The sequence below is a fragment of the Clupea harengus genome, chromosome 3 (genome assembly GCF_900700415.2).
Source record: "Clupea harengus chromosome 3, Ch_v2.0.2, whole genome shotgun sequence".
Classification (NCBI taxonomy): Eukaryota; Metazoa; Chordata; class Actinopteri; order Clupeiformes; family Clupeidae; genus Clupea; species Clupea harengus.
In genome coordinates, this window is record NC_045154.1 from 18,633,942 (window position 1) to 18,646,701 (window position 12,760).

At 46.3% G+C, this 12,760-nt stretch overlaps 1 protein-coding gene across 5 annotated transcripts in view; it reads right to left on the bottom strand.

Annotated features, from left to right (window-relative positions):
• Positions 1-1,711, bottom strand: part of LOC105892398 (transient receptor potential cation channel subfamily M member 1) — a 44,097-nt gene extending 42,386 nt beyond the window's left edge. For 2 of the 5 annotated variants that reach the window (XM_031564843.2, XM_031564842.2), the window contains exon 1: positions 1,171-1,711. The gene's annotated coding sequence lies outside the window, so the exon portion shown is untranslated. The remainder of the gene's footprint in view (positions 1-1,170) is intronic. The other 3 variants (XR_004163408.2, XR_004163410.2, XM_031564845.2) reach the window with 3 other exon arrangements.
• Positions 1,712-12,760: the final 11,049 nt, after the last annotated feature.

Here is a 12,760-nt window from a genome sequence, read left to right on the forward strand (position 1 = left end):
GTATGGCACCACCTCTTAATGCTGTAGTATCTAAGTTTTCTTGCAGATTTCTTTCCAGTGTTTATTTAAGGATCTCCAGTCAGGTAACCACATCCCCTCAGCTGCAGCAGTGGAAACATCCCTTATATAGGCACAGGGCAGTGATTCAACCAGAGACAGACACAGGCACCTCTTCAACCCGGCGTAAGAGGATCAAATATGAACTAATCCTCCTCATACACGAGTCCCAGACAGCAGCTCTGCAGAGCCTGAACCCTCTCCTCCCTCGCCGGGCTAGGTGTGAGCACCCCACTGGGCCAGCCGAGCCAGACGCCGAGGAGGAGGAGGTGGAGGAGGTGGAGGAGGTGGAGGAGGAGGAGGAGGAGGAGGAGGAGGAGGTGGAGGAGGAGGAGTTGCGCTGAGAAAAATAAAGATAGGGCAGAGACGTGTGAGGCAGAAACGCTGGAGGCGACCAGACGAGGCGGAACATGAGATAAGATGAAGGAGTTCAGTTCAGTACGTGGCTTCTCTGAAAAAAACCATGTGTGTGAGGGAATTTTTTTCTCTGTTTTTCTGTCGTCCTCTTGCTGTGTCTCTCCCTCTCCCCGCCCCCTCCTATCTTTTTTGGCATTCAGGAGTCAGAATTATAATGCATTCTAATTGCAGCTGCAATGCTGTGAACCACACCTGTAGATTACAGGAAACGTTTACTGTCTAAATGCATGGATAAGCCCCCTTCACACCTAGTAACACATAGTAACAGCCAACAATCCTTCAACACAGAGAGGCCACACAATGCAGAAACAAATGACTGTTCCTTTCATGTGAAAAGAGATACAGGTCCTTCAAGCGAAAGAACTAACAAAAGCACAGTGTAATATCAAAAAAACATTTACATTACATTTAGTCATTTAGCAGACGCTTTTATCCAAAGCGACGTACAAGGTCATCAAAAATGATTTAGAGGAGAACAGAAATGATGAGAAATGTGAAGGAAAGGCAGTGACCCCGGCACACACTGGGACACTAACCCTAAGGGTCACTACGAGTAGCTGGACACTGACACCAACACACACTGCAACACACTGTGACACTAACCCTATAGGGGTCACTACGAGTAGCTGAACACTGACACCAACACACATATGTGTGAGCTGACTGCTGACAGTAGAGAAATGAAATCAGCTTTACCTGCCTGACGCCCAGACCACGGAGAGCTGCGACACCTCATGACACGCTGAAGACACTCATGACACGCTGAAGACACTCATTTCAGTGGGGTTCCCACGGTCCCACGGTTCCCCCCCCCTGCTGTTGCCCTCTGATGCACCTCAGTTCCTCGTCTCCTCTCAGAGGGCGATCGCGTGTCATCCTCTCAACCTACGCAGACACAAATGAGCTTTATAGCGTGCAGATGGTCCCAGTCGTTCTCAATCAGAGACTCTCTAATGCTCCAGATAAGACTCCATGGCAGCTTTGGCAGTGGCTGTCTCCATCCACCCAGGCCTGCGGTTTTCAGAGTGTGTGCAGAGGTCCAGCTGCCTGCACAACAAAAAGTGCTTCCTTTTCATTTTGGATCCAGCGGGGGGGGGCACCATATATGCTCAAACCTCCTACATAACATAAACACCAGCGAGCTTAGCTTCATTATTTGAAACAGGTTGTGTTTGTGCAGTGGCACAACGTGTCTTTCTTTTATTAGAAGTAAATGAGGCAGTAGTGTGGCGGATACGTGTGTGAATGTGTGTTAGAGAGGAGGGGGTGGGTGATTGAGTGAGTGAGTGAATGAGGGAGTTCTCTTGTGCTGGCATGATGCCACAGGGTGACAACTTGTCAAATGTATTAACTGAAACCAAATACAAGGGGCGCGCTTTCAGAAGTCCGGGGCAGGGCGTTTGTTGACATTGCTGAGATTTTATGCATGATATTGCCTTTCATAAATACATTGAAACTCAATGCCGACACCTGGATTAGCAAAAGCTAACAGTGCCGCTAGTTTAGCCGTAGCAGACTAACCTGAGAGGAGTAACAAAGGGCATAGTGTTTCGGTTTCTTTGTCCTGCCTAACACCACGTCTACAACCGATTCGAACCACCAGAGAAGGTGTCAGAACCTGATACACACACCACGCATCATGTGACCGTCACCATCACGCACGAAGTCTGATTTTTTTTTTCTCATTTAAAGCTCTGCAAATATTTTGTTTTCCACGTGGAAGCCTTCGTTCTTTTCCCTGCCACGAACCAAGAACTACGGTGTTGTTTAAGAAATGAATACCCTCAGAAATCCGAGATTATCGAAAACATGTGTGTGGCAAAACAACAGGGCCTTTGGCGGATATTTTCCTAAAGGAGTTCCTTCAAAGAATGCAGTCTTAGTAGAGTGATATAGCGAGCCATTTTATTCTTATATTCTTATATGCCGCAGATTTCAATAAATCCACGTCGTGTATTATTTAAGTAATTGAGGCCTTTGTTTACGCGTGCTTAATACATTACATTTTTTAAAGTAAGTATTTGAATTATGTATTATTGTTTAAAAGGACTTAATATGTGTTTATTTTGAATCATGATAAATAATGTCCACAAACATTTTTCTCATTCCAACTAAAGTGTAAAATAATTTCAGCTCTAAAAAACATGATAATTTGATGCTAAACGTAATAATGGCCACAAGATGGCGCCGAAATGGTTCTATGTCTTCCCGCCAGGAACCTGTCCGCCAGACAGGATGTTTATGTCTCTTTGTTGTAACCACTCATCTGAAATACCCCTTCGTGAGCAATAGTATCTATTTCGAGTAAAGAGTGATTACATTAACATTCATTCATCTGAATGTGTCAGCCACCATTTTAAATGATCTCCAGCTTTACCCTCAAATATCATTAAATGTGTTGATATTGAAACTGTAACATGTCAGTTTCTGAGCTAATCACACTGTGTCACTGTTTGCAGTTAACTGTTTACTATATTATGTTTTTCAGTGACAGAGTTCAATGTCAAGGTTACGGCTCAGTGAGACTGAGAGTGTCAATATGAACTTTTGCCACCGAGGGTGTCAAGGTGACCTCTCTGCACAGTGCTTGTCAATATTAGCAGTAATGAATCCATGTATCCAGAGCTTTATTAGGGACAAGTGTGAATATTCCTCTATTAGGGACAGGTGTGAATATTCCTCAGCGAGTGTTTTCCAGGGTTACACTTGAACGGGAACGAGAGACTGGGCAGCGGAACGAGAGAGAGAGAGAGAGAGAGGAACGAGAGAGAGAGAGAGAGGAACGAGACTGGGCAGCGCTCTTATTCAAGCATTCAGCACCGTTCTAGCGTGACCTTCAGTGTGTTTGGTGTTGGAGCTGTTTTGACAGAGCTCTTGTATCGCTGGTAGTCGGAGCAGATACAACTGTCAACAGAGCTACAGCGCACTCGCGGATTTTGGTGCGTTTTTGCAGATGCTGATTTACAAATGATTTTGTCCTCCTGACATGTTTCATCATCCAGACTGGGGTGAATGAGAACCAGCTGGAGAGCAGGTTAAACCCCTAACCAGCTCCATATGTGCGGAGCTAGAGAGTGTGGACAAAGGGACTCAGAAGGCATGTGGGACTGTATCAAGTGTAGAAACACAAACACTGCCACTGCCCTCTAGTCCAAGTTCATTGTAACAAAAAAAAACACTGTTCTGCTATCTCTGGGCTACACTAGGTACACAAACACATGTATATAAATGTACAAACTCACGCACATACACCCCCCCCCACACACACACACACACACACACACACACACACAAACACACAAACATCCCAGACCTCTTCCCCTACCAACCACATGCAGAAACATATAAACGTAACCCACATACACACACATTCACTCTTTTCTCTATGAGAGACAAAGAGAGTTGGCAGGAGAATGCATCTCATTTTAATTCAATCAGATAGCACCGACCACACAGAGGGCCCAGACACAGATGAATTACGCAGCAGGTGTCTACCCTACCTGGGAGCCAGACACCCCACCTGGTCTCACCACACACACAGCCCCCCCCCCCCCCTCCCACAATCCCACAATCCTCCTTGGTGAGGTTCACAGCCTTTGGTGAAAGCCTGAAGAAACACCGTGGCCCTGCCGTCAGCACACACAATCGCAGCGCCATAAAATCCCCTCTCTGGCACACAAACTCCAGCCAGGTGGTGTGAAGAGAAGCCGTTTCCTGGGTAGCTGTTGATCCTGGCTCAGGTCTGCCGCGTCGGTGCCAGATCTCAGCCAGACGTGAGCCAAATGTGAACCCGAGTTGGCTCCTGTTGGGTATGCATGAAGGTTCGCAGCAGCCAAGTGTGAGCACGCTTTTTTTTTTTTTAGCCTTGCTTTTGTATTTTTCTAACAACGTGTAGACACGAGAAGTGTGATTGGAACGGGTGCAGGGGTGCGGTGGGTCAAGGTTGGAGGAGGTTTTGTTTTGTCTTGTTCTGTTATTGTTTGGTACACAGGGGTCATGTCTGTTGGACAGCAGAACTTAACACGTAACACATACTGCAACAAGTACTATCTCCATAGCCTAGGGTGAACTCTCTCTCTCTCTTTCTCACTCTCTCTCTCTCTCTCTCTCTCTCTCTCTCTCTCTCTCTCTATCTCTATCTGCCTGCTACCCCAAGGCAAGTTGGGGCATGTCGTCTGTGCTCAATTTTTCAAGAATCTCTCCATGTCTAGAACGAGCACTTTGGTGGCTGTTGACGAACCTGTGGCTCCTGTCCAACGAGTCACACATGCGTGTGGCCCATCGCCACGGTATCGCCACGGGAACACAAAACAGTGACAGTGCCTTGGAAACTGATTATGCCCTCACAATGGACTTCAGAACCAGTAAATGTGAGGCGTTGTTACATTAGCACGTGCTTTTTATTCGCGCTTGTTTGTGCGCAGCAGCAATTAGGTGGAGATACTGAGACTCCAGAGTGACTCAACAGTATGCAGAGTCATTCAGCTTAGTGCAGTTGGGAGAAATGTTTTTTTTTTTTTGCTTTTGTTATCAGTATCGGTCCATACCACACCTTTTAAATACTGTTTTCATGTTCTTTTTCCTTGGAGTATAGCCTTTGACATGCCCGGGACAGTGTTTGTTTTTAGGATTTCGTTTAATCAAGTTACTGCAGGGGAGTCCCTATTTGAACTCACTTCTCTTTTTTTTTTTTGCATTGTTTAGTTGTGAAATCGTGGAGAGGGGGGAAATATCTGAGAGTGAGTGTGAGTGTGTGTGAGAGAGTGTGAGTGAGTGTGAGTGTGTGTGTGTGTGCGTGTGTGTGTGTGTGTGTGAGTGTGAGTGTGAGTGTGTGTGTGTGTGTGTGTGTGTGTGTGTGTGTGTGAGTGTGAGTGAGTGTGTGTGTGTGTGTGTGTTTGTGTGTGAGTGTGAGTGAGTGGACTCGTTAGGTCCTTTTTTAGAGCTCACATCTGTGAACATTTCCTCCCACATTCCCTGGCAAACTGAAGACATCAACACTCAGCAATGTTATTGTGTTGTCCAGGGTCCGTCTGTGTCTATTACAGCACCGCTTGCGCTCACACGCACACACACACACACAGAGACACACACACACACACACACACTCCCTCCCGCCACCTCCCCTCCCTCCCCACATTCATTTATAAAACGTGTCGTTGGGTTCCGTGGCAGAGGGAGTGCAGACAGGCTGCCTCGCTGGACGCGGCTCTGCAACAGCTGTTTTTCAGTGGGAGCCCGACACAGCGCTGCAAGCCCCGACAAAGCCGTAAAAAAAAAACAACGGAGATGAGGATTACGGAGGGGTTTCCTGGGTGGGTCAGACAGTAGTTTAGTGAAGTTAGCCCAATCTTGCCCCCCTATCACCCAAGACAGAGGCCCAGAGTCTCAGCTGTCCGTTGCCGTCTGGGGCAGTAGGGGTGAGGTGGGGCAAGTACACAGGCTGTGGAGGGATCACATCCATGGTGTAAAATATTCCCCATTTGCACCCTTGCTAGGTCTTTATTGCCACGGCAACTCACTCACAGGCTGGGTGATCTGATTGATGGTTTTGTATTCATGATGTTATACAGTCGTTTTTTTTTTGTGAAGGTTGATTTATTTATATAATGATGCCATTTGTTTTGCCACAATGTTTACCTTTAATGTCCTCACGTAACCTTTCTGACCTTTTGATGGAGATCATTTCCAAGCACTGTTAATTACTTAAGAATATAATAATCAAGTGCCTTGTATTATTAATTACCTATGAATCATGTAGTTACAGTATGTAAGCAGGAACATGGCTTTTCTGTGTTTCTGCGTGTGTGTAACTTAGAATATTAGGTGCCACTTAGTCTGCATTTGTACAAGAGCATGTTTAGACCAGAGGTGATAAGCTTCTTCCGACCTTGTGCAAAACTGCCATCCTTGCAATATAGGGAGCCACGGACGTCAGAGATCCACCACGTGGTTATCCCTGCTGAAAACTAAACTTCTGTCAATATAAACCTTGTGCGATGTGTTTATCAGGGCTTCACTTTCAGCCTTGTGCTGGGAGTGAGCCCGATTGCAATTGTTGTTTGTCTAATAAATATACAGTACTTATATGCAGCTCCGGAGTCCTGAGGTAACTAGGGTGAATTTTCACCAATCACCTTTCTGCTTTTAACACAGAACAAGCTTGACTCTTCATGCTGCTAATAAAGGCACATTATTCAGTGCAGTCCTCCACACTTCATGAGAATTTATGGCCTGTCTTTGTTGACTAAGTGGCCATGACTCGTTGACCAGAGCAGGTGTCCATTTCGCTGTGAAACATGACTGACGTCTGTTTCTTTTCAGCCGAAAAGGAGTCTTCTTCCTTCCGAGGCCCTCGGGGAGTGGGAGTGGGGTAGGGGTAGGGGTGGGGGCAGGAACAGAGTATCCCAAGGGCTCAAGCCAGGGGCGTACTGAAGGGAGGGGGGGGGGGGGGGTGGCGGTTGTGGGGGTGTGGCTTGTCGTCAGCTATCTCTGAGCATTTCCCATCTCATCTCTGAAGGATCCACCCTCCGATTCTCCCACCCCCTCCTTGTGCCCCTCTCTCTCTATATCTCTCTCCCTCTTTCACACACACACGCACGTACGTATGGACAAACAGACACACACATACACCTATGCACACACACACATGCACACGCACACAAACACACACACACCAAAATACACACACACGCACGCACACACACACACACACACCTGTACACACATACACCCATGCACACACACACACACCTGTACACACATACACCCATGCACACGCACGCACACACACACACACACACACACACACACTTACACTCACACTGGGTGTAGAGTGGTGCTTGCCCAGCGGAGCACACAGTTCTTGGAAAAGTGCCACGGGGGGCAAAAACATTCCACGAACGCTCCCAGCGTGGTGGCGAGAACTCCAGCGCTCCATATGGCACAGGTCCACGCCACCACCTCTACAGCATCCTCTATAGCACACACTATACACACATGGATATATATACATAGTATGTACAGTATGTATATATCTATACTATCTAGATTATAGACAGATGTATCAGGTTATATATATAAAATCCAGGAAGCAACTGCTGTCAACAGAGGTAGGTAAAGAAGAAGAAGAAGAAGAAGAAGAAGAAGAAGAAGAAGAAAAACAGGTCAAACGAATTGAAAAGGTCATTGAAGATACGTTGTGTGCAGCTCTGAAACTCCTTTCACCTCTTCCTTCCAGACAGTATGTACACACACACACACACACACACACACACACACACACACACACACACACACACACACACACACACACACACACACACACACACACACACACAACCCCTCTGTGTGTCCTACATCCTGCAGCTGAGAGGAAAAGGACCTTCCCTATCCCATGATGCAGTGCGTGCGTGCGCGGAGAGAGAGGCATGTGGCGGGCCTGTCTGCGGGCAGTAAAACAGTGGCCCCTTTGACCCTGCGGAGGTCTCCTCCACGACAGGCTGGGATTTACAATTTGTCCAGAGGAAGAAGGACTGACTTCTCTCTTTGGTGTGAAAGGCCTGCGGAAAGCTTCTCTATTTTCTGTCAACCCAAGCATCTTTGGGATGTAGTTGGTGTGTGTGAGTGTGTGTGTGTGGGGTGTGTGTGTTGTGTGTGTGTGTGTGTGTTTTGGCGGTTTGGGTGGATGGGTGCTTGTCTCTGAATGTGTGTGTGTGTGCATATCTTTGAGAGTGTGTGTATGTGTGTGTGTCCTTCTCCCTTCTCAGAATCTTTCCTGCTGGAGGGGGATGGAGTGAAAGTCTTTGGCAGGAGTAGAGAGGACGCTTCAAGGCGAGTTTAAAGCCCTGACACTCTCTTTCAGCTGTGCAAACTTCCAGTATCAGACCAACAGCCCCCAGTCCACTTATCCAGATGTGGAGGCTTGGAAATGACAGCATCCTGAGATCCGGAGATTTATTTTTCCACAAACTCTCCTGTCCTCCTTGTCAGTGTGTGTGTGTGTGTGTGTTTTCCCCCAAGAATCACGCTCAGAGAGAAACACACCGGTAGAGAAGTTCCTTAGGCGTCTCTCACACTTCTCAGTTCTGTGTTGGCCAAGGGAACAGGGTTAGATGTTGTTATGTCATTGCTGGATGTCTCTATCAGTGGTGTGTGTGTGTGTGTGTGTGTGTATGTGTGTGTGTGTGTGTGTGTGTGTGTGTGTGTGTGTGTGTGTGTGTGTGTGTGTGTGTGTGTGTGCACCCCTATGAGGGGAATGTCACTGGGGTGCTATTCCTTTTACTGTAATGACTGGGAGATTTACAAAACAAACTCAATCACAGCTGTCTGTCTTTAGAGCCGAAGCAAACATCTGAAGACGATTAAGCCTCAAACCACTCTGTGTCTCGAGAAATGGTCAAAAACAGATCTAAAGCCATGTGACAAATGGTCAAAAACAGCTCTAAAGTCATGTGACAAGTGGTCAAAAACAGCTCGTAAGTTATGCGACAAGTGGTCAAAAACAGCTCTAAAGTTGTGCCAAGTGGTCAAAAACAGCTCTAAAGTCATGTGACAAATGGTCAAAAACAGCTTGTAAGTTATGTGACAAGTGGTCAAAAACAGCTCATAAGTTTTGTGCCAAGTGGTCTAAAACAGCTCTAAAGTCATGTGCCAAGTGGTCAAAAACAGCTCTAAAGTCATGTGCCAAGTGGTCAAAAACAGTGCCAGTTATGTCCCAATGCAAATGAATGTCATCAGCACTGAAGCTGTAATAATATCTAAATCAATACCAATCACGGTGCCTGTTTGATCGCCACGGTGACGGCAGAGGTGACAGGGCCAGAGTCAGGATTATTATGGTGTGTGTAGACTCCCTCTGATCTGAGTGATACTGTTGAACACTGGGATCCTAGTCATTCATACTGAACCTCTCTGAGGTGGCTTTTTACATCTCTCTGTTCATCTTAATTAAATAAAATAAATTAAGAAACGAATGTGAATTAAATCAAAAAAAAAAAAAAAAAACAGAAATAGACAAAATATAATAATTTATGGCGAACCATGATGAGTGATTCCAATGATGGTCCAGAATCAGGAAATGAAGTGGTCAAGCAGTGAGCGACGTGTTCCCAGCGTTGGTCCCACGCCTCCTGGAGTCGTGTCAAAGTGTCCTCGAGCAAAACACGGGACCGCCACCGGCTCCCAACAAACTGGGCGACGCCAAGAATGGCTGCCTTCACCGTTGGAGCGTGGAGTGTGTGTGTGTGTGTGTGTATGTGGGTGCGTGTTTGTGTGTGTCTGAATGTGAGTCTCATGTTTAGAGTGTTCAGAGTAATGGAGAAGTGCTACATAACTGCATGTTTAAAGGACAGTATGTGGCCCTGTCCTGTCTTCAGTGGGCTGACTGCAGGTTTAAAGGACAGTCTGTGACCCTGTCCTGTCTTCAGTGGGCTGACTTCATGTTTAAAGGACAGTATGTGGCCCTGTCCTGTCTTCGTTGGGCTGACTGCAGGTTTAAAGGACAGTCTGTGACCCTGTCCTGTCTTCAGTGGGCTGACTTCATGTTTAAAGGACAGTATGTGGCCCTGTCCTGTCTTCAGTGGGCTGACTTCATGTTTAAAGGACAGTCTGTGACCCTGTCCTGTCTTCAGTGGGCTGACTGCATGTTTAAAGGACAGTCTGTGACCCTGTCCTGTCTTCAGTGGGCTGACTGCATGTTTAAAGGACAGTATGTGGCCCTGTCCTGTCTTCAGTGGGCTGACTGCAGGTTTAAAGGACAGTCTGTGGCCCTGTCCTGTCTTCAGTGGGCTGAAGTGCTCCAGCAGAGGCTCAGATGCTCTTGACTAAGCAGAAAGGGAGGATATTAGACCGGCTTTGCCAAACCCACACTCACTCAGTTCTTTGTGGTCTGGACCCGGTCCATTGAATTCTACTTGGGCGAGGAGAATAGCTAATGATGTTCCATTCAAATTAGTGTTGAAGCAATAGGATCAGTTTGAGGGTTCATTTCTGAACAATGAGATCATGGAAGCAGAACGCTATAGCTACAACAAAAAAACAGTTTGCAAATCAAACTTTCCAAATCCTGTAGAGAGATTTGAACGTCCTCAACAGCAGTCGTATTGACGAAATTACTTTTCAGCGTGTTGTTCTCATTCTCAGTACTGAAACCATTCCATTCTCACAGATTGGTTGGCATGGATGGAACACTGGAGTGACAAGCTCTTCTCCATTGTTCATTTCCAGACTGCAATTCCAGTGAAAATAGACCTGGGTGTGTATAGTTAGCCTAGCGTAATAGACCTGGGGATATATACCTAGTCAAGGCCTACTAGGACATCATGTGTATGCTACAGACTGGAATTCCAGCAAGGCGATTCAAGCAGCTGAGAATAGTGGTTCATGTGGGAGAGAGTTCCTCCCTGTGGCGGGTACTCTGGGTGGCGGGGCTTTGCCACTTTGTAGGCCGTCTCATGCACGGAAAAGCTGTATAACACACCAAAGGAACGGGAGAGAACAAAAAAAGCCTAATAAGTAGTCTTTAAAATGCCAATGCTGTTTTTAATTTAAAGTATCTTCAAAAAGTATATTTTATTGTGAGATGCAGACAGGCAGAAAACACTGATGCCTCATTGGGGGAAACCGAAGGCACTGTGACAGATACCTTGACTAACACAGAGGCAATAAACACAGAGGCTAACTCACAGGCATCAAACAACAGTAAACACAGAGGCTAACTCACAGGCATCAAACAGCAATCAACACAGAGGCTAACTCACAGGCATCAAACAACAGTAAACACAGAGGCATCAAACAGGCATCAAACAACAGTAAACACAGAGGCTAACTCACAGGCATCAAACAACAGTAAACACAGAGGCTAACTCACAGACAAAATGACTTTGTCACGCTAATACCAGACACAAAGGGGAGACATGAATCACGTTACTGGGACAGAACACTAGCAGAGGTCTAACAGCAATAGCTAACTCACAGGCATCAAACAGCAGTAAACACAGAGACTAACTCACAGGCATCAAACAATAGTAAACACAGACGCTAACTCACAGGCATCAAACCGCAGTAAACACAGAGGCAAACTCACAGGCATCAAACAGCAATAAACACAGAGGCTAACTCACAGACAAAATGACTTTGAGAGAGACATGAATCACGTTACTGGGACAGAACACTAGCAGCGGTCTAACAGCAATAGCTAACTCACAGGCATCAAACAACAGTAAACACAGAGGCTAACTCACAGACAAAATGACTTTGAGAGAGACATGAATCACGTTACTGGGACAGAACACTAGCAGCGGTCTCTTGCCCAAAGCATGCTGGGAAACCCCCAGTAGACCACAGCATGTACCAGTGTTGGTGTGTTTGTAAATCATAATGGGGACCTCATACATGAAAGAACACCACAGACAGGGAAAAGCAGGGCTGGGGAGCCTGTAGGGAGCTCTGGGTGAGCGAGGGAGGCTGGGGAGCCTGTAGGGCGGCTCTGGATGAGCACACGGCACAGTGGAGAGGTAAGGTACAGCTGGAGCACTCGGGTGGAGTTTGACATAGAGGACAATTGCTGTTTATCACTCCTTCTGCAGTAGTGACTCATTTGGTTTGAGGCCACAGTTTAGATGTACTGATAAGAGGGGAGGGACACAGTGTACATAAAAGCACAAACAAAAACGTGGGCACGGACAGACATCCCCCATGTGAGATCTGGGCCCTCCAAGAAATGATTAATCTAAAGCTGCTAATACTGTAATGCTCTATTAACTCTCACAGCCGTTTACCTCAGAGTTATTTCCCCTCCTCAGCACTGAAAAGTGTAACGTTACAAATCCTGTACATGCTATTCATATGTTTCTGTACATGCTATTCCTATGTTTCTGTACATGCTATTCGTATGTTTCTGTACATGCTATTCGTATGTTTCTATACATGCTACTCGTATGTTTCTATACATGCTATTCGTATGTTTCTATACATGCTATTCGTATGTTTCTGTACATGCTATTCGTATATTTCTGTACATGCTATTCGTGTGTTTCTATACATGCTATTCGTATGTTTCTGTACATGCTATTCGTATGTTTCTGTACATGCTCATCTCCGTCAGGGCGAGGGCCAGTGGCCACATTAACCATTGACATTCCTTAAATGACAAATCCCCAAAGACATGGAGAATGAACACCACCCCCGTAGACATGGAGAATGGACACCACCTAACCAGACAAATCCCCATAGACATGGAGAATGAACACCACCTAACCAGGCAGAAATTGATGATTATTCAGGCATG